The sequence below is a fragment of the Cebus imitator genome, unplaced genomic scaffold, assembly GCF_001604975.1.
Source record: "Cebus imitator isolate Cc_AM_T3 unplaced genomic scaffold, Cebus_imitator-1.0 Scaffold105, whole genome shotgun sequence".
Classification (NCBI taxonomy): Eukaryota; Metazoa; Chordata; class Mammalia; order Primates; family Cebidae; genus Cebus; species Cebus imitator.
In genome coordinates this window covers 5,749,675-5,767,020 of record NW_016107420.1, presented here as the reverse complement: position 1 = coordinate 5,767,020, position 17,346 = coordinate 5,749,675, and the positions used below count along the sequence as shown (strand labels likewise).

The window sequence follows — 17,346 nt, the reverse complement described above, 5'->3', positions numbered from 1 at the left end:
GTGTGTGTGTGTGTGTGTGTGTGTGTGTGTGTGTGTGTGTGTGTATGTGTGGTGTTTAATAAGAATACAATTTAGATTTGGAAACAGTTTCCTTAAAATATCTCATTTTCTTCAGAATTTCAGAACCCTCCTATGGTTAATAGTGAACAGAGTGGTACTCTCAGAGTCGATTCCACATAGGATCTGGCATTGGATGCCTTGCACATAAGACCAGCCTTACTGCATATTCATGAAATGACTTGGTCAAGCGATGTAACCTTTACTTCAGTTTCTTCATGTGTAAAATGGGAATGAAAACTTCCTCCTAGAGGTCGCATATGACAATAAAGTGAGGTAAGGTTTTGAACTCATCACTGCAGAGGGCAGGATCTTGGGAGCTTACAGTTATGATGATTCTCCACACTGGAGAATTCATAGTACATCAAAATTTGAGAACCTATGGTCTAGTCTATGTTTACTTTTTCAGCTGAGTCTCTAGAACAAACAAAGAACAAAACCACAGTGCTTATTTAAAGGGAAAGTAGAGGAAGCCTTATGGGACACCCAGGGGGTAAACTTACAATGGGAATTCTAAGTGAGGGCTCCTTAGGTAGTTGTGTTTGAGACTCTGATCCTGACTCCCTTCCTGAGCTGCCATAATCCACCCACGGAGCCTTACGATGAGAGACAATGCCAATTTCTCCTCATTGTTATGAGATTAACCCTAATGTAAGAGCCTCATTTTCCAGACAGGATCAGAATTTAGCTTATAGTTAAAGAGGTCTTTGGACTAGAGCTCTGATTTTTGCCTCCAAACAGATTCTTTTAGCTTGAGTTTTTAAAGATCAGTTCTGATTGAGAGCTTAGGAAGACATAGGCCTTTCCTCATTCAAACCTACATTTGTTTGGGAGCTATAATAATTTTTTGGATGTAGAAGTTGGGGAATTGGGAAATTAGCTTTAGTTTTGCTGATTATGTTTCTAAATAAGATTTTCCTTTTCATAAGATCATATAATTGAATCATTCCAAAGAATATCTAGACATTTTACCAGCCTTTAAAGGGATACCCAAATCTGCCCTCTTCCCTTCTTTCCACTCTCCTCCCCTCTCTTCCTTTTCTCTTCTCTCATTTATTTACTATTTGTCTATCCATCTGTGTGTCTTATCTCAATCAATCATCTATGAGTTGTGTCTGTGTCTACTTTGTTTTGTTTTGATGGTATGGCAGCAAAGGATGATAAGGGAGCAGTGATTGTCTGAAGTCTCAAATATCACTGGAGTTTGTTTGAAGTATTGCATGAAGGCAGTTCAATCATACCTAGCTTCTTTCATTTGTTGAAATATGGAGGCAGCAAACCACATTGCTATGTGTGTACCTTTGCAACAATCCTGCATGATCTGCACATGTAACCCAGAACCTAAAGTACAATTAAAAAAAAAAAAAAAGAAATAAGAAATAGTGATCAAAGAAGAAGAGGAGTTTTCAGGGACTGAAAGAGGCAAAATTCTGGGTAGTGAAATTTGAAAAATGGAGGAAAGGTAAGACTGTACTTCCAGATGACAAAAACAAAAAACAATTAAACTCCTTTTCTCTTTCCAGAGGGAGAGACTAATGGCCCCAGCTCCTCATGTGGTGTCATTTCCAGTTACCACAAAACTTTCTGCCCTGAGACCCACTGTGGCCCTTCTGTCTGCACCTCTCACCTGGGGAAGGGACCAGTGGCCCCACTGGTGCTCAGGCTTTGACAGTACTGCAATGAAAGGACAGATCAGGGTCTGGAGGTCCCAACAGCAAGTTGGGCTTCTAAAGAGAGAACTCCTCCCCAGCTGGCACTGCTCACTGAACAGCTTACAACTTATGATGAGCTGTTTTTCTAGGAGACTGTCTTCCATTCTTCAGGCCCAAACACCTCTGTGAGATATAGGACTAAACAATGACCCACACCTCCTAGCTAAACACTCTGGATAACACTGGTTACTCAACTTCCTCTAGCCTTCCAGGACAGCCCCTAACACACCCCACATCGAGTAATCTCAGCGCTAGAAGTCCACACCTCCCAGATCATTATCACATCCCTCGTCTCAACACTACTTTTTGTGTTCCCCAATCTGTGTTTATGCGTCTCTGCAATCTCAAACTCTTCCACTGCCCTCTAGAAGTCCTGGTTTTCCATTACCAAACTTTTCCTATCCCAAGACAGCTCCCTGAACATTTGCTTCCCCTTCTTCCTCTAAATGATACATGGCTGTTTCATGTGGAAACTTCTTTCCTAGAAGCACTTTCCTCCCAAATGGAAGACGTCTTATCTTTCTGACAGAGGTGTTTGAGCCAGAGTGACTCCATCATGAGCAGGGGCTGGATAAAATGAGGTTGAGACCCACTGGACCACATTCCCAGGAGGCTAGGCATTCATAGTCACAGGATGAGATAAGAGGTTGGCAGGACTGGTATCACAAAATCCAGGACATAAAGAGCTTGCAGATAAAACAGGTCACCATACAGAAGCCTGCCAAAACCCACCAAAACCAAGATGGCAATGAAAGTGACCTCACGCCATCCTCACTGCCCATTATATGCTAATTTAATACATTAGCCCACTAAAAGACACTCCCACCAGTGCCATGACAGTTTATAAATGCCATGGCAACAGCTAGAAGTTATCTTACATAGTCTAAAAAGAGGAGGAACCCTTTTTGGAATTATTATGGGAATTGTCTGCCCCTTTCCCAGAAAACACATGAATAATCTACCCCTCGTTTAGCATATAATCAAGAAGTAACCATAAAAAGAGCCAACCAGTAGACCTTGGAGCTCCTCTGTCTATGGAGCAGCCATTCTTTTGTTTCTTTACTTCTCTCATTAACTTGCTTTCACTTTATTCTATGGACTCACCCTGAATTTCTTCTTGCAAAATGTCCAAGAACCCTCTCTCTCTCTCTGTTTTTTTTTTTTTTTTGAAATGGAGCCTCACTCTGTTGCCAGGCTGGAGCACAGAGGTGAGATCTCAGCTGACTGGAATCTCCAAATCCCGGCTTCAAGCGATTCTCCTGCCTCAGCCTCCCAAGTATCTGGGATTACAGGTGCGTGCCACCACACTCAGCTAATTTTTGTATTTTTAGTAGAGACAGGGTTTCACCATGTTGGCCAGGATGGTCTCTATCTCCTGACCTCGTTATCTGCCTGCATCGGCCTCCCAAAGTGCTGGGATCAGAGACGTGAGCCATTGCACCTGGCCCAAGAACCCTCTCTTGGGGTCTGGATCAGGACTCCTTTCTGATAACACTTCAATCCCTCATTTGCCTGTAGATAGAGTACTTTTTTTCTTCCTATTGATCCTTCCAAACTATCTGCCCTTCTTTTGACTTTGAAAACTCTAAGTCTGTTGAGCTCGTGTCTTCAGACTTTACTACCTAATCTCTCTCCTAATAGTTGTCATCTTTCAGAATCTCCTGCTGTCTCTCATCATTCTTTAATGACTTTATCATCTGGTTTATTGTATTTGTTTTCTTCATTATTCCTACAGTCCTATTGATTTGGTGTCCTTGTTGATTATCCACCCAATACCCTGGTCTCTCAATTTCTTGAACTTCTCTACTCCAAATATTTCCTTCACTCCACTGCAACCAGCCATTGCCATTCTTACAGCCACACCATAGAAATTGTTAGTAGTCAATACCAATAGCCTTTGACATCTCTGGACAGCAAGTACTATCCTGCCGTCTGGTGATCACATTTTGAGCCTCGATCTCACTTCTACCTGTTCTCTTGGAACTGCTCTTTGACCCTATAGGGACGTTGAATCCACTGACCCTACTGATTGTATTTTTAAATTTCTCTCACTTTCATATTATTTATCTTTTTGCTAAGCTAGTTCCCATGGTCTGGCACTTGAGCCACATTCTTGCAGAAAACCTGAACTTCCTTGTTTTTCTTTCTTTCCATTGAACACATCTGAAAAAACCCACCCCTTGTAAAACCCGATTATCCTCCTAGGCTGTGACTATACCTGAGAAACTAATGTTATTAGAGAAAATTCATACAACCATGATGACTGGACTTCCCTAAAGTTTTCTCCTGTAAATCCCAAATGGAATCCAATGTTGCTAGATGATGCTGTTCCACTTCCCTAGTACATTCACCCTCCTACACTCTAGGACAGCCTTTCTTCTAAAACCTCCATTCTTTCATCCTGTTCACTCTCAGCCGATAACCTTGGCCAAGGAAATCTAACTAACTTAGAATTACCTCGTCTTCCCATCACTAAACCTGCCAACCTACTTGCATTTGTACCCTCCACATATTTTATATTTCCTTTTGTAACACTGGAAGTAGTGTTTCTGCTTCTAATGTCCATCCCCTTTGTTGGCATCTTAGATCATATCACATCCATATTTGTTTACTCAAGGACCTCAATGCTGGAATTACCCCCTTTCTTCTTAATTACTGTTTTTTTTCTTGTGGAATTATTCCTAACAGTATGCAAACATGTTTTATTATTAATTGTCCCTTGAATCCCATGATTTGAGGGAGCCTAAAAATAAAATAAAATAAAATAAAAATATACCTCCCTTGCTTCACATCATCCTATCCAGTTTATCAATACTAATATAGTGGTCAATTTTCTGTCTGAGAAACTTCAGCTTCTCACCAGCGTCTGACACAGTTGATCTGTAGTTCCTTCTTTTTTTCATGTTTAATGATGTTTATTGTTTGCTTCACAAATGAAACATGTTAGTCAATAATTCTGAGGTTATGATTATTAATAGATAATGAAAGCCTACTTAAAATTCACTTTTACTCTTTAATGATGTAGCTTTTCACTTGGAAATGTCTCTGAGATCTCTTAATAATTCATACGTGGAGATAATTGAATATATGACATGTTTTGAAGGGTAACTTCTAATTGAGTAGATATATATCTCCTTTTTTGAAACCCTTTCTTCTCTAAGCCATCACGTTTCCCTCCAGATTTTATCTGATTTTCCTCTGGCTTCCCTTTTCAGACCTTAGCTTGTTCTGGAAAGGGAAACCAGTGAGGTAGGAATAAAGTCTTTACTCCACTTCTGTGTTGGAATATCCCTGCATTGGGAGCACAGACTCTGGAGACAAATTGCTTGGGCTTAAATTCTGATTCTGTCACTTCCTAGCTGTGTGACCTTGAGAAATTTATTGTATTATTTCCCTTTTTGAAAAATGAGGAAAAATCATAGTACCAGTTTTCTAGAGATGTGGTAAAGATTAAATGAGCTTGGCCAGGTGCAGTGGCTCACGTTTAATCCCCAGCACTTGGGAGGCTGAGGCAGGAGAATTGCTTGAGCCCAGGAGTTCAAGAATAGCCTGAGCAACGTGGCAAGTCTCCATCTCTACAAAAAATTAAAAAGCTGGGTGTGGTGGCTTGCAACTTTGGTCCCAGCTACTCAGGAGACTGAGGCAGGAGGATCACTTGAGCCCAGAAGTTCGAGGCTGCAGTGAGCCATGAGCATGCCACTGCCTTCCAGCCTGGGCAACAGAGTAAGACTATCTAAAAAAAAGTTAGTAAATGTAGACCATCTTAGTGTCTGGTTATAGTAATGGATATACTAATGGTAGCTATTATTATTTCCTAAGCTTTTAAATTTGGTGCTGAAATGGAAGGGGACTTGCTTTTTGGGTTATGCTGGAAAATGCCAGTTAATGACTGCTAGTGGTCCTTTTCCCCACCATGTGGAAAAAGTCTGCATGAGAGGAGACTGAAGCTAACACATAAATGGAGTTAAGAAAAAGGGAGTAGTATAACAGTCAACATTCTTGGTTATGAACAACAGAATCCATTCCAAATAGTCCAAAAAATAAGCAAAAGTAAATTTATTAAAAGATATTAGTAACTCTAGGAATTTCCAGAATTGCTGGAAAACAGGCTTGATAGCTTATTGCCATGAACATTGAAGCTAAGAACATTGGCTGATCTCACTGAAAAATTATGCTGCCAGAAACATCATTCCTACTACCTGTTGCCACTTGATATGACCCCAATCCTGAACCTGAAGCCATAATCTGTGTCACTGTTGCCCCAAAAGATCTAGATTCCTTGACCACTGTTTTTGTCAGAAAATCAATCTCAAATGTGGGGCCATCACTGATTGTAACTCCCCTCCACATTCAAGTCTCCTGTAGTTGTATCTGTTTGGCAATGCCTAGATCATACACCTTTACTGTAAATGCAGAGAAATCCAGTAAGTGTAATTTTTTTATATTCTACTTTTAGAAGAAAGGATTTATAACGTGGAAAACTGTAAAAATATAAAAATGGTTTTCAGCAGCTATAAATAATGTATTTCCAATGTAGATTCATGTAGCAGAGAGGGTGACCTGTTGACTTCATATGAAATCCTTGGATTCAGCTGGACCTAAGGCTACTCTTTGGGCCTTCATGTTTTACGAAACAATAAGTTTCTTCCTTTAGTTGAGCTAGTTTGAGTTAGTGTTTTGTCAATTCTATTTAGTGTTCTTATTTATATAGCTTCTTAGCCTTTCTGATCCAAGGTTCGTTACTGCAATATCCCCATAATTGGTCTCTTGCCTCCCACACCCACTGTTCTATCCCTTCTCTTCTCTGGAGTCAGGTAATTTTTCATAAATACAGATGTGTTTATGTCATTCTTACCCTAAATGGCTTTCTGTTGCTTTCTGTTAACAACCAAGGTGCCAACATAATGTGTGATCTCTATAGCTGGGCCTTGCTCACTTTTTCAGGCTTACCTTTCTGCTGATTTTTTCTGCTCCAGTCTTGGTGGCCTTCATTTTGTTCCTTGAACATATCAACTTTTCATCTTTTCAAGGCCTTCAGACAGGCTGTTTCTTGCCCCTAGAGACCTCCTTCCACTCTGTCATTCTCCCTTACTCTCCCACTGCTCAGTCCCCAGCAGTTTCCTCTTCATCTTCTGTCTTTCAACTTTGATGTTACTTCATGAATTTCATTAGAATGGGAGCTCTTTGGAGCCAGAAAATTTGTCTATTTTGTTTACTGTTGTATCCCCACTGCCTAGAAAAGTGAATGTTGAATGAACGAATGAGGGAGGAAGGGTTTTACCCTCCCAATCTGTGAGATTTCCTTTTGTTTTCACAGCATGCCCAAAGCCCATAATTTTTGTTTAAATTGGCATTCACATCAAAGCACAAACTGCTATACTTAGGATGTTTGTCCCCCAAACCTTGAAATTTGATCTACAGTGTTGGAGGTGGGGGCAGATTTGTCATGAATGGCTTGGTGTCATCCTCACAGTAACGAGTGAATTCTCTCTCTATTACTTCCAATGAGAGCTGGTTGTTAAAAAGAGCCTGGGATCTCCCTCCCTGCTCTCTTTTGCTGCTTCTCTTACCACGTGATCGCTGCACACACTGGCTCCCCTTTGACTTCCACCGTGAGTGGAAGCAGCCTGAAGCTTTCACCAGATGCCCAGTCTTTCAGCCAGCAGAACCATGAGCCAAACAAATATTTTTTTCTTTATAAATTACTGTCTCAGGTTTTCCTTTATAGCAATGCAAATGGACTAAGACACTATCAACAGAGTGAAAAAGCAACCCATGGAATGGGAGAAAATAGTTACAAATCTTATATCTGATAAGGAATTAATATCCAGAGTATATAAAGAACTTCTAAAACTCAACAATAACAACAAAAATCCAATTTAGGAATGGGGAAAGGACTTAAATAGACATTTCTCCAAAGAATGTATACAAATCTCCAATAAGCGTGTTAATAAGATGCTCAACACCGCTAATCATTTGAGAAATGAAAATCAAAATCACAGTGAGATACCAGTGGCTATTATTCAAAACAGACAAACAAAAACCAGAAAATAACAAGTGTTGATGAGGATATAGAGAAATTAGAGCACTAGGGCATTACTGGCAGACATATAAAATTATGCACCCTCTTTGAAAAACTATACAGTGGTTTCTTAAAAAATTAAATAGACTTACCATATGATCTAGCAATTCCACTTCTGGGTATACTCAAAATATTTGAAAGCAGGGACTCAAACAGATATTGGTACAACCATGTTGACAGCAGCATTATTCATGATAGCCAAAAGGTGGAAAGAACCTAAGTGCCCATCAATGGATGAATGGGTAAACAAGATGTGATATTTACATATAACAGAATTATTCAACCTTAAAAAGCAAAGACATTTTGACGCTTGCCACAACCTGGATGAACCCTGAAGACATTATGCTAAGTGATATAAGCCAGAAGCGAAAGGACAAATATTGTATGATTTCACTTGTATGAGGTATCTGGCAAAATCAAATTCATAAAGACAAAAAGTAAAATGGTCAAAAGAGGTGGGGGCAGAGGGAAAAGGAGGATTATTGTTTATTGGGTACAGAATTTCGGTTTGACAGGATGAAAAAGGTTCTGGAGCTGGATGTTGGTGATGGTTGCACAACAATGTGAATGTGTTTAATGCCACTGAACTGCACACCTAAAAATGTTTTAAAATGGTACATTTTTGTTATGTATATTTTACAACAATGAAAAACATGAAATTAATAAAACAATAAAAATGCAAAATCTGTATTTTCTGCTAAATGTAAGTTTAATGGGGGCAGGAACCTTGTCTTTTTCACTGCTGTATCCCAGCATCTAGCATAATGCGCAGGGCATCGTAGGATCATTTGTTGAAACTGAGTGAATGAGTGTATGAGGACTGCCTGAAGTTGGGGGAGAAACCAGGTTTCCATTCAGGGACTATTGGACAAAAGCCAATGTAGCATTTTGTGGCATAACTCCTGGCTGTTCTCAGAAGTCACTAAGCCAAATCACAACTTCTCAGCATCTTAGTTTCCATGTCTCTCAAGTTTGGTGGATAGTCTTTGACCAGCCTTTTGGTGAGATTCTTGAGAGAACTGAATGTTGTACTCTGTAGGGGATCCTCTAGTACATGGAGTTACTCAGCTGCCTTTTGCATGTGTCCCAGTCCTGGGCTCTTCCCTGAGGTGAGGTCCTTGCTGTCAGTCACCATCACCCCTCCTCTATGTCAGATCTTCCCTACCTGATGCGTCTCAGCTGCTGCCATTCTTTCTCCTACCTGGGAGGCACTGGAGCTGCATTGTGCTTTAAAAGGATGGACCATAAAGCCTTTGTTAAGTTGCCCGTACATCCTTTATGTCGCTCCATATATCAGATTGTAAGCCCCCAGAGGAGCAGAGCCAAGTTGTTAACTCACATTCACGGTTCTAAATTCAGTGCGGTGAGCAGATCGGGTTTATCCTCATGACGATGATGAAGAGGAATTGGAAGACTTTTCTTCCATTATATTGAATGCAGCTACTGAATTTTATAGGGTCCTCTTAGAATTTTCTGGACGGTTTCCTTTTTTTCACTTGAATACCTTATTCCCCTGGAGTGAAATGCATAGAGATAGAGAGGTAAATGGTCTGAAAACAAATGTACTGTAATACATTCACTTTGGCTACAAAAATAAAACAACCCAAACCTAGTTTTTCTTGCAGTCTTTAAATCCAGATGGTAGTAAAATTTGACATTTCAATTCTGTTTGTGAAATTCATTTTGTTTTTAAATTGGGAAGAACTATAGAGCTAAAAATTGTCTGAAGCACTGGGAAAGCCTGGTGAGACCTCTTTAGGAGTGTTATTAATAAGAACTTGGTATTTTAAAGTGAATTTGGAGGCACTGTAGATAGAGACTATCAACAACTGCAATAGATTTGAATAATGACCCTGATCCCAAGAAGCCCATCCCTATTCCATACCTAATATGAAAGAGACAGAGGATTGGCCTGGAGAATGCAAGGAAAAAAGAAATCGGACGAAAATAGAGACTGTTTTGGTAGCCAAATTTAGTTAATATTTTTTTAAAGAACCAATTCCCTAGTGAGCTTGGAGCTGAAAATTTAGCATTAGAATTCCACTTTTAGTTGGCACGTAACTATTTACATTAACTGTATAGTAAAATATTTATAGTTCTCATTCCATAAGGTAGGTTATCATTTGCAACAAGTCTGTCTTTATAAAATTCTGAAATTAACAATCATGTAAGGACTTTTTACAAATAAATGTCTGTACTGTAATGATTCAGCTTAATTAAACTTAAGATTTAGGGGCCCAGAGTGGTCAAAATCAGGTAAGATGCCCCCCTTACAGAATAGTTTGTTGTCTAGCCTTATTTCCAACTGTGTCTGTTCTCTCTACATTCCTGGAGAAAAGCATAGAAATAAATCAGTATCTATGTTGTAAACAGTGTATCAGTTAAGTTTCTTTTGGCTGAAAGTGAAGAAAGCTCAACCCAATGGAATTAATCAAAAAGGGATTTTATAGGCATTTGTAACTGGTCCGATGAGGAGCCTGGCTTACCTGTTGCTTGACACAAGTGCCCAGAAACATTTCCAGGACCAGGTCTTACCTTAATTTCTCTCTTCAACACATGTTGGCCTTATTCTTAGATAAAGTCTCCCCTCATGGTTGTAAGAAAGCTGCAGCCTCCCTAGACTTCACACTCCCAAGACTTCAAGTCTGTTGAGGAAGAGAGGACATCTCACCCTCAGCAAATAAATTTCATAATGACAGAAAATAAAATAGGACCTGCGTTTTGTTCTCAGTGGCCTGAATTAGGACATGTGGCCATCCTTGAATCAATTACTTTGTGTAAGTGGATTGAATCAGCAGATTAACTTAGTCCAGTCATGGCTCACACTGGATTTAAGAGTGGGACAAGCCATCTAAATCACGTGGCCCAAGATTGGTGGAAAAATGGTTCCGTTAAGAAGAATTATGATATATAGGGACTAAAACAACAGATACCAGCAATAAAGTTGTATTTAATAAAAGTACTCAAGATTTTTATAGAATATTTACAAATACTGACTTTATTATTTGCTAGGATATGCAAAAATGCATAAAAAGTCTTCTCTTTTTGGTTTCTTATGAGAAACCATCTAATTCTTAGAGTTGATACATTGTGAGTGTTATGCTTCCTGACTCTCATGTATTTAATTATGAGGGTCTGAGTATACCTGACTGCTTTGATATATTGTAGAAAAATATGTTAATGAGCTATTTTCTGCACACCTTTTTCTTGGGAAATGTACATTCTTTGGATATGGAGAGAAGAAATTTCTTCAGATTCTCTTTCCTTTTGCTAACCACATTCTATATTTAGACCAAAAGGAGAAAGAGTTATTTCTGGCACTGGGCTGAAGAAAATTCTTCTGTGTGTGAGTATTGCTACCATATACATAAACTGTGTATTTGTGTGTACAATGACAGTTACAGCTTCCTTCACTGGCTCTGGTACAGGTTCTTATTCTCTGATTCTTTCTCTATTTCTTTACATATCTCTTCTTCCTCTCCATAATGTATAATATATATGTGTGTGCATGTATATATACATGTATGTGTGCATGTGTATGTATACACAGTTGATATTTAAAAAGTATTTAACAAATAAAATTACATTAGTCTACCAGTCAAAGTGGATGTCAGCCATAAACAACCAGTACCACTGTAGAGGAATATAGGGGCTGAATATAAGCCTATATGGGCCTTGTATCATGGGAACAAAAAAATTATTAACAAGTGAATTTCCAAAGATTCCTGCCCCAACTTTCGCAATGAAGATGGGAAGGGGAGTGGGGAACAGAGAGCACAAGAAGCAAGTGAACTGTCCTTGAGAAAAAAGGAGTAAAAGAGAAAAACATCCATTGTTAGGACACTGCATATCAGTGGATGTAATATGATGGGAGAAAATCTGTTTAATTAGAGAGGAGGCCGGGCACGGTGGCTCAAGCCTGTAATCCCAGCACTTTGGGAGGCTGAGGCGGGTGGATCACGAGGTCAAGAGATCGAGACCATCCTGGTCAACACGGTGAAACCCCGTCTCTACTAAAAATACAAAAAATTAGCTGGGCATGGTGGCATGTGCCTGTAATCCCAGCTACTCAGGAGGCTGAGGCAGGAGAATTGCCTGAACCCAGGAGGCGGAGATTGCGGTGAGTCGAGATCGCGCCATTGCACTCCAGCCTGGGTAACAAGAGCGAAACTCCGTCCCAAAGAAAAAAAAAAAAAAAAAAAGAGGAATTAGAGGTGAGGAACAAGAAACAAGAGGAGGAAGAAATGGTGAGAAAATTGCATGGATGAGAGAGTTTCTTGGGGTTGGAAAAAGAGTTTCAGATAGATTGAGAATGAAGTGGCAGGATGAGAAATTTTAATGTGTTTCTCTGGATTATGTGTTTGGTTCTCTTTCAGTGTTCTTTGAGAAGCACAAGAATATTGCTCTAATATTTCCCTGCAACTAGATGAGTTGGGTCTACAGGTTTATAAAGAATTAATACACCAAAAAGAGACATCTTAGAGCGTTTGGTAATTCTGTTTCTCTGCCTGTCATTTCTGCTGAAGGGGTGGGACATGGTGGCCATGTTTTGTGCTTGCCTACTCCCACCTTGTGATGACTTACTGAACTAGGGAAGGGTTTCTGGCTCAAGAATTGGCCTTAAGTTGGCCAGTGACTATGATGTGATCAAAAAAAAAAAAAAAAAAAAAAAAAAGAAAGAACACGCTGGTCCACTCAGCTTTCTCCTTTGGGGAGTTTGTACCATGAATACCAGTGCGTTAATTCAGTTGTTAAACTATGGTTAGTTACAAGTACCTAATGTCCATCAACGCTCTCCAGGGTACTGCTAATCACTGGGAAAGAAGGGCAATTTTAAATACATAAATAAGGCAATTTCAGGTGATGAAAAGTGCTCTGAAATAATTAAAGTGGAGATTTCGCAGAATGTTTTTGGGACAGTGAGCTACTTTAGCTAGGGTGGACAGAGAGGGCTTCTCAGGTGGTGGTTGAACTGAGACTTTAATAAGGTAAAGAGTCAGAATAACCTGTGCCAGGCAGAAGGTACAGCAAGGTTAGAGGCTCTGAAGTGGGAACAAGTTTGGCATATTTGCCTGGAGAGTGAGTGAGTGGCAATGGGGGAGGTGGGTGGCGGCATGACTGTGGGAAGGAAGCCAACAGCTGATGTTCCCACATCAGCTATGATGGGCCCTGGTCAGTAGTTTGGATTTTATTCTAAGTGCACTGAGAAGCCATGGAGGGTTTGAAGCAGGGCAACAATGTGGTCCGTGAATAATGAAGACATTTACTGAGAGAGGAACACGTCTAGGGGAGAAATCAAGAAGGAAAAAGTTTACAGTGGGAGCTGCCACTGAGAGCTCTGATGGGAAATATATGTGTACACCAAGACTGTGAAGAAGCAGAAACCACACTTCAGATGAAGAAGCAGAGATTCCAAGCTAGAGAGGATAGGGGGAAGGAGCCAGCCAGGAGGAAGAGAATAGCAGAACTAGGTTCTGAGTGAGAGAGTGGGATGGAGAGAGTGCTCAATATTTGAGCTGTTTCTGTGGTGGCTTCCTAGTCCTCCTGAGAGCGGTATGTATCACAGTTCCTCTGAGATCCTCCTTTCCCTTATTGCTCCATTGATTTTTTTGGTAAAACAGCCTTCCCCTTTAAAAGCTACCTTGAGGGACTTTCTTACTAGAAACTAAAGCTAGCTAACTAAAATGAATGGGATCATACTAAACATAGCGTTTTGTAACCTGTGTTATCTTATCATGATGGAACAGATGTCTTTCATGTCAGTAGATGATAGAACTACTTTTGTGGCACATGGTATTTATGTTGGACACTTCTTGCACTCACACTTCACATCTTCCCAGTTTTACCGCGGCCATTGCACAGGTGTTACCTTACATATACCTGCTTCAGCTACACCATGTATTTGTCAGTTTCTGCCCTGGGGCTTCTCACACCCCACATGGGAAACCTGTGGGGATCCATTTAACACTTGAGTTTGTGCAGACTCGGAAGTGTGAGGGTGTTAATCCTCATGGGAAAACCCTTGACCAATGGGAGATGGGAACCTGTGGCTAAATGCTCCCCAGTTCTCTCTCTTAGGCTGACAATTAAAAGAGGCACATTTTACATGGTTTCTTAGAGCCCCTCATTTGAATCAAGCTTTGGTTTCCCATACTTTCTAGTTTGATAAGGCACCTTAATAGTAGATTTTCTTTCTTTCCTGTTGCATTCCTCCTAGTTCCCCACTACTTTTCCTTAGGTTCACCCTCCAAAATAAACTATTTCCATGCAAGTTCCTGACCTCTGCTTTCTAGCTGGAACCTAGGCTAACACAGAATGGCATTGCCTGAATTCATCCCAATATATTAATTGTTTCATTATTGATGGACATTTAGATTATTTCCTTTTTTCATTGTTATAACATTCTTGTTACAGAATGTGGCACATTCTATAACATTCTTATAGAATGTCATACATTATGCACACATTTTTATGTATTTCCTTGTATCTTTATTTCATTACAAAGAATTACTATAAATGAAATTGCAGTCTATTACTGATCAACAGCAGGAATGCACATTTTTTTAAATAAAGACCAGATCTTGCTCTGTCACCCGGGCTTGAGTGCAGTGGCACCATTATAGCTCACTGCAGCCTCGATCTCCTAGGCTTAAGTGATCTCCCACCTCAGCCTCCTGAGTAGCTGGGACTATGGGTACACACCACCACATCCAGCTACTTTTAAATTTTTTTGTAGAAAAGGGGCTTCCCTTTGTTGCCCAGACTGGTCTTGAACTCCTGGGCTCAAGTGATTGTCCCACCTCAGCCTCTCAAAGTGCTGGGATTATAGGCATGAGCCATTGCACACAGCCCCATGCATATGCATCTTAATGGCTTTTGATACATGCTAGAATCAAAACATTTGTATTTAATAGTTTCACATGTTTGTGGGAAAAATTAGCCACTAATGGGAGGATATTGTCTATAAAAATTATCTTAAATGACTGATTATATGTTGAGGGCTGGGTACATTCTATAACTATAAGCCAATAACTCAGTTGTGACTAAGGTAGAGAGACTTACTTCACTTGGTTCAAATCAAACTTATCACTGAGTTCTTTGGGCTTGCCTTTGAGTCTTTTTAACACTATGGAGTAGGAAGTGGTGAGAGATGAAAAATTAATATAAGAGAGTCACTTTATGTATTTTAAGATGATTGCACTAGCGATATCACTGCTTGAGAAAGTTTGCAAGCACACGAAGACCTCTAATCTCTAATGCTTAAGCTTACTACAAGAACATTTTTCTTAAGAGAGAAAAAGGGGCACCAACAATTTAGAATTCTGTATATCAGTATCACTAAAAAACGTTGCCCTAGGACTCCTTTTCTCAAGCTGTCAAAATTGACCCAAGGTAATCCTCCTAAATTCTATGTCCTTAGTGAAGTTGTATCTCACCTTCACTTTTACTATAGTGAAAATAAAGTGGAAGTTATCAAGTAAGCAGAGAAAATTGTGTAATAACTTTTGATACCATATCATATTAAATGTGTTCTTATGATTGTATTGCCTTGATTAACTTACATTTTAGAAAGCCTTATGTTTCACAGTACACAGGTAGGTGGCTTATAGTTGAAAATGTTTGGTGATTGTGGTTTCCATAAAGGGTTACTCAGTTGATGCTTGCTTAGAAGTGTTGCTATTTCTACAGTAAATAAGATTCTACTTACATTGTTTTGGCTTACAGCAATTTTCCCACTTTTTTTTTTGGAGAAGGAGTCTTGCTCTGCTGCCAGACTACAGTGCAGTGACACAATCTCGGCTCACTGCAACCTCCACAAAAATTAGATGGGTATGATGGTGGGCACCTGTAATCCCACTTACTCGGGATTTTGTATTTTTATCAGAGATGGGGTTTCACCATGTTGGTCAGGCTGGTCTTGAACTCCTGACCTCAAGTGATCCACCCCCCTTGGCCTCCCAAAAGGCTGGGAGTACTCAATAAATATTTGCTGACAGGATGCAGGGCATTTATATCATCAAAAATGAGATAAAGTTACCCATATGACACTCTCAAATTGATTCCTCCCTTAATATTTATGTATCACCCACGTGACACTCAGTGTGACTATTTACCAACCATATTGTGTGGCTTTTTCTCTCACCAGCAGGCCCAATTTGGCAGACTGATCTTGTAGGATGGTAGCCCTTCATCTTCCTCTTGCAGTGAATTTTAGCCTCCCTAAAGGGGATGTTGACATCCCCTTTACAACTCTTCCTTTATCTTTGGAACAAGAATGTCATTTGCTGGTAGATCTTGCTACTCGTTTCCTTTGTAAAGTCATGAAGAGCAATGTGTTGCATTAATATGCTTGCTTTGTGTGGTGTATGGGAACTGGAAGGAAAGGGTTTACTTGCAGGGAGGAAGCCTAAGGGGCCAGGGCTTATGCCCCAGAAATCCTTCATCAAATAAGGATTTACAGAATACAATGACAGTAAAGAAGGGTAGAATCCCTGTCCTTGGGAAATTTAAGTAGAGGAGGCCAAAATGGTATGGTGAAAAAGAGTCTAAACAGGAAATAAATAAAACTCAGGTGACATTGAGCAACTTACAGCTTCCTTGGGTTTTATTTCCTTCATATGTTAAAAAAGAGAGACTTGGGCTAAATAATCTCTAAGACTCTTTCAAGCCTTAAAGCCTATAATTCTTTTTCTGACCTTAAATACATTGATCAGCTATCATTTATTTTTCACAATCTCTTCTGTCTAGCTTCCTTCTGAATACTTAGCCTGTGTGTCATGTTCCTGCCAGCACTGTCTTTAAACCCCAACCAATATTCTGACTGTGTTCATAGCTTATTATCATGGCAGCAGGTCCTCCTCATTTTTTCAGACTTGATAACTTAGCCTGTTTAAGTTAGGCAAAACATTTGTTGTGTTTGGAACAGCTCGTTTGGTAAGATTGTAAAAGGTGCCCCAGAATTTACTAGGATCTGCCTCAGTCACATCAGCTTGTCTGCCCTTAATGTCTGTGACCCACATATTTATATTCCCACTCTATTTCCTCTGGGTCACAACATTCCACTTAGGACTTGGTGGCTGTGGTTGGCCTTATCAACTCTAGTTCATCACCTGGAATTATTTTTCTTGCCTAATGCCACACGGACCCATAGTCCTATCATAATAAGCATTAAAGAGTAAGCACATGTCTTGTTAGGTGGCATCTCTTCTTGCTGTTAAGGAAGGCCTGAACTTGCTCTCATATTCTTTGTTCAACAGATTTGTTACCAGACTATTGCCTATTCTGTTTTTAAAAACGATTACAGCATTTTTCCTCTCTGAGAAAATTCCTTGATAAATACATACAGGACCGTTGACATCAGATTCCTATGTGTTTACCAAATTTGAGAAGTGGAGCTTAACGAGGAGGGCATGGTTTTAAGCTGACAGTGTAGTACTGGCTATAAAATGCAGGGGAAGGCTGGGAATGGTGGCTCATGCCTGTAATCCCAGCACT

The 17,346-nt window shown here is 39.9% G+C and overlaps 1 long non-coding RNA gene across 2 annotated transcripts in view; it reads left to right on the top strand.

Annotated features, from left to right (window-relative positions):
• Positions 1-17,346, top strand: part of LOC108310597 — a 91,474-nt gene that overhangs the window by 35,633 nt on the left and 38,495 nt on the right. For both annotated transcript variants that reach the window (XR_005201714.1, XR_005201715.1), the window contains exon 3: positions 124-333. This is a non-coding gene — a long non-coding RNA (uncharacterized LOC108310597). The remainder of the gene's footprint in view (positions 1-123; positions 334-17,346) is intronic.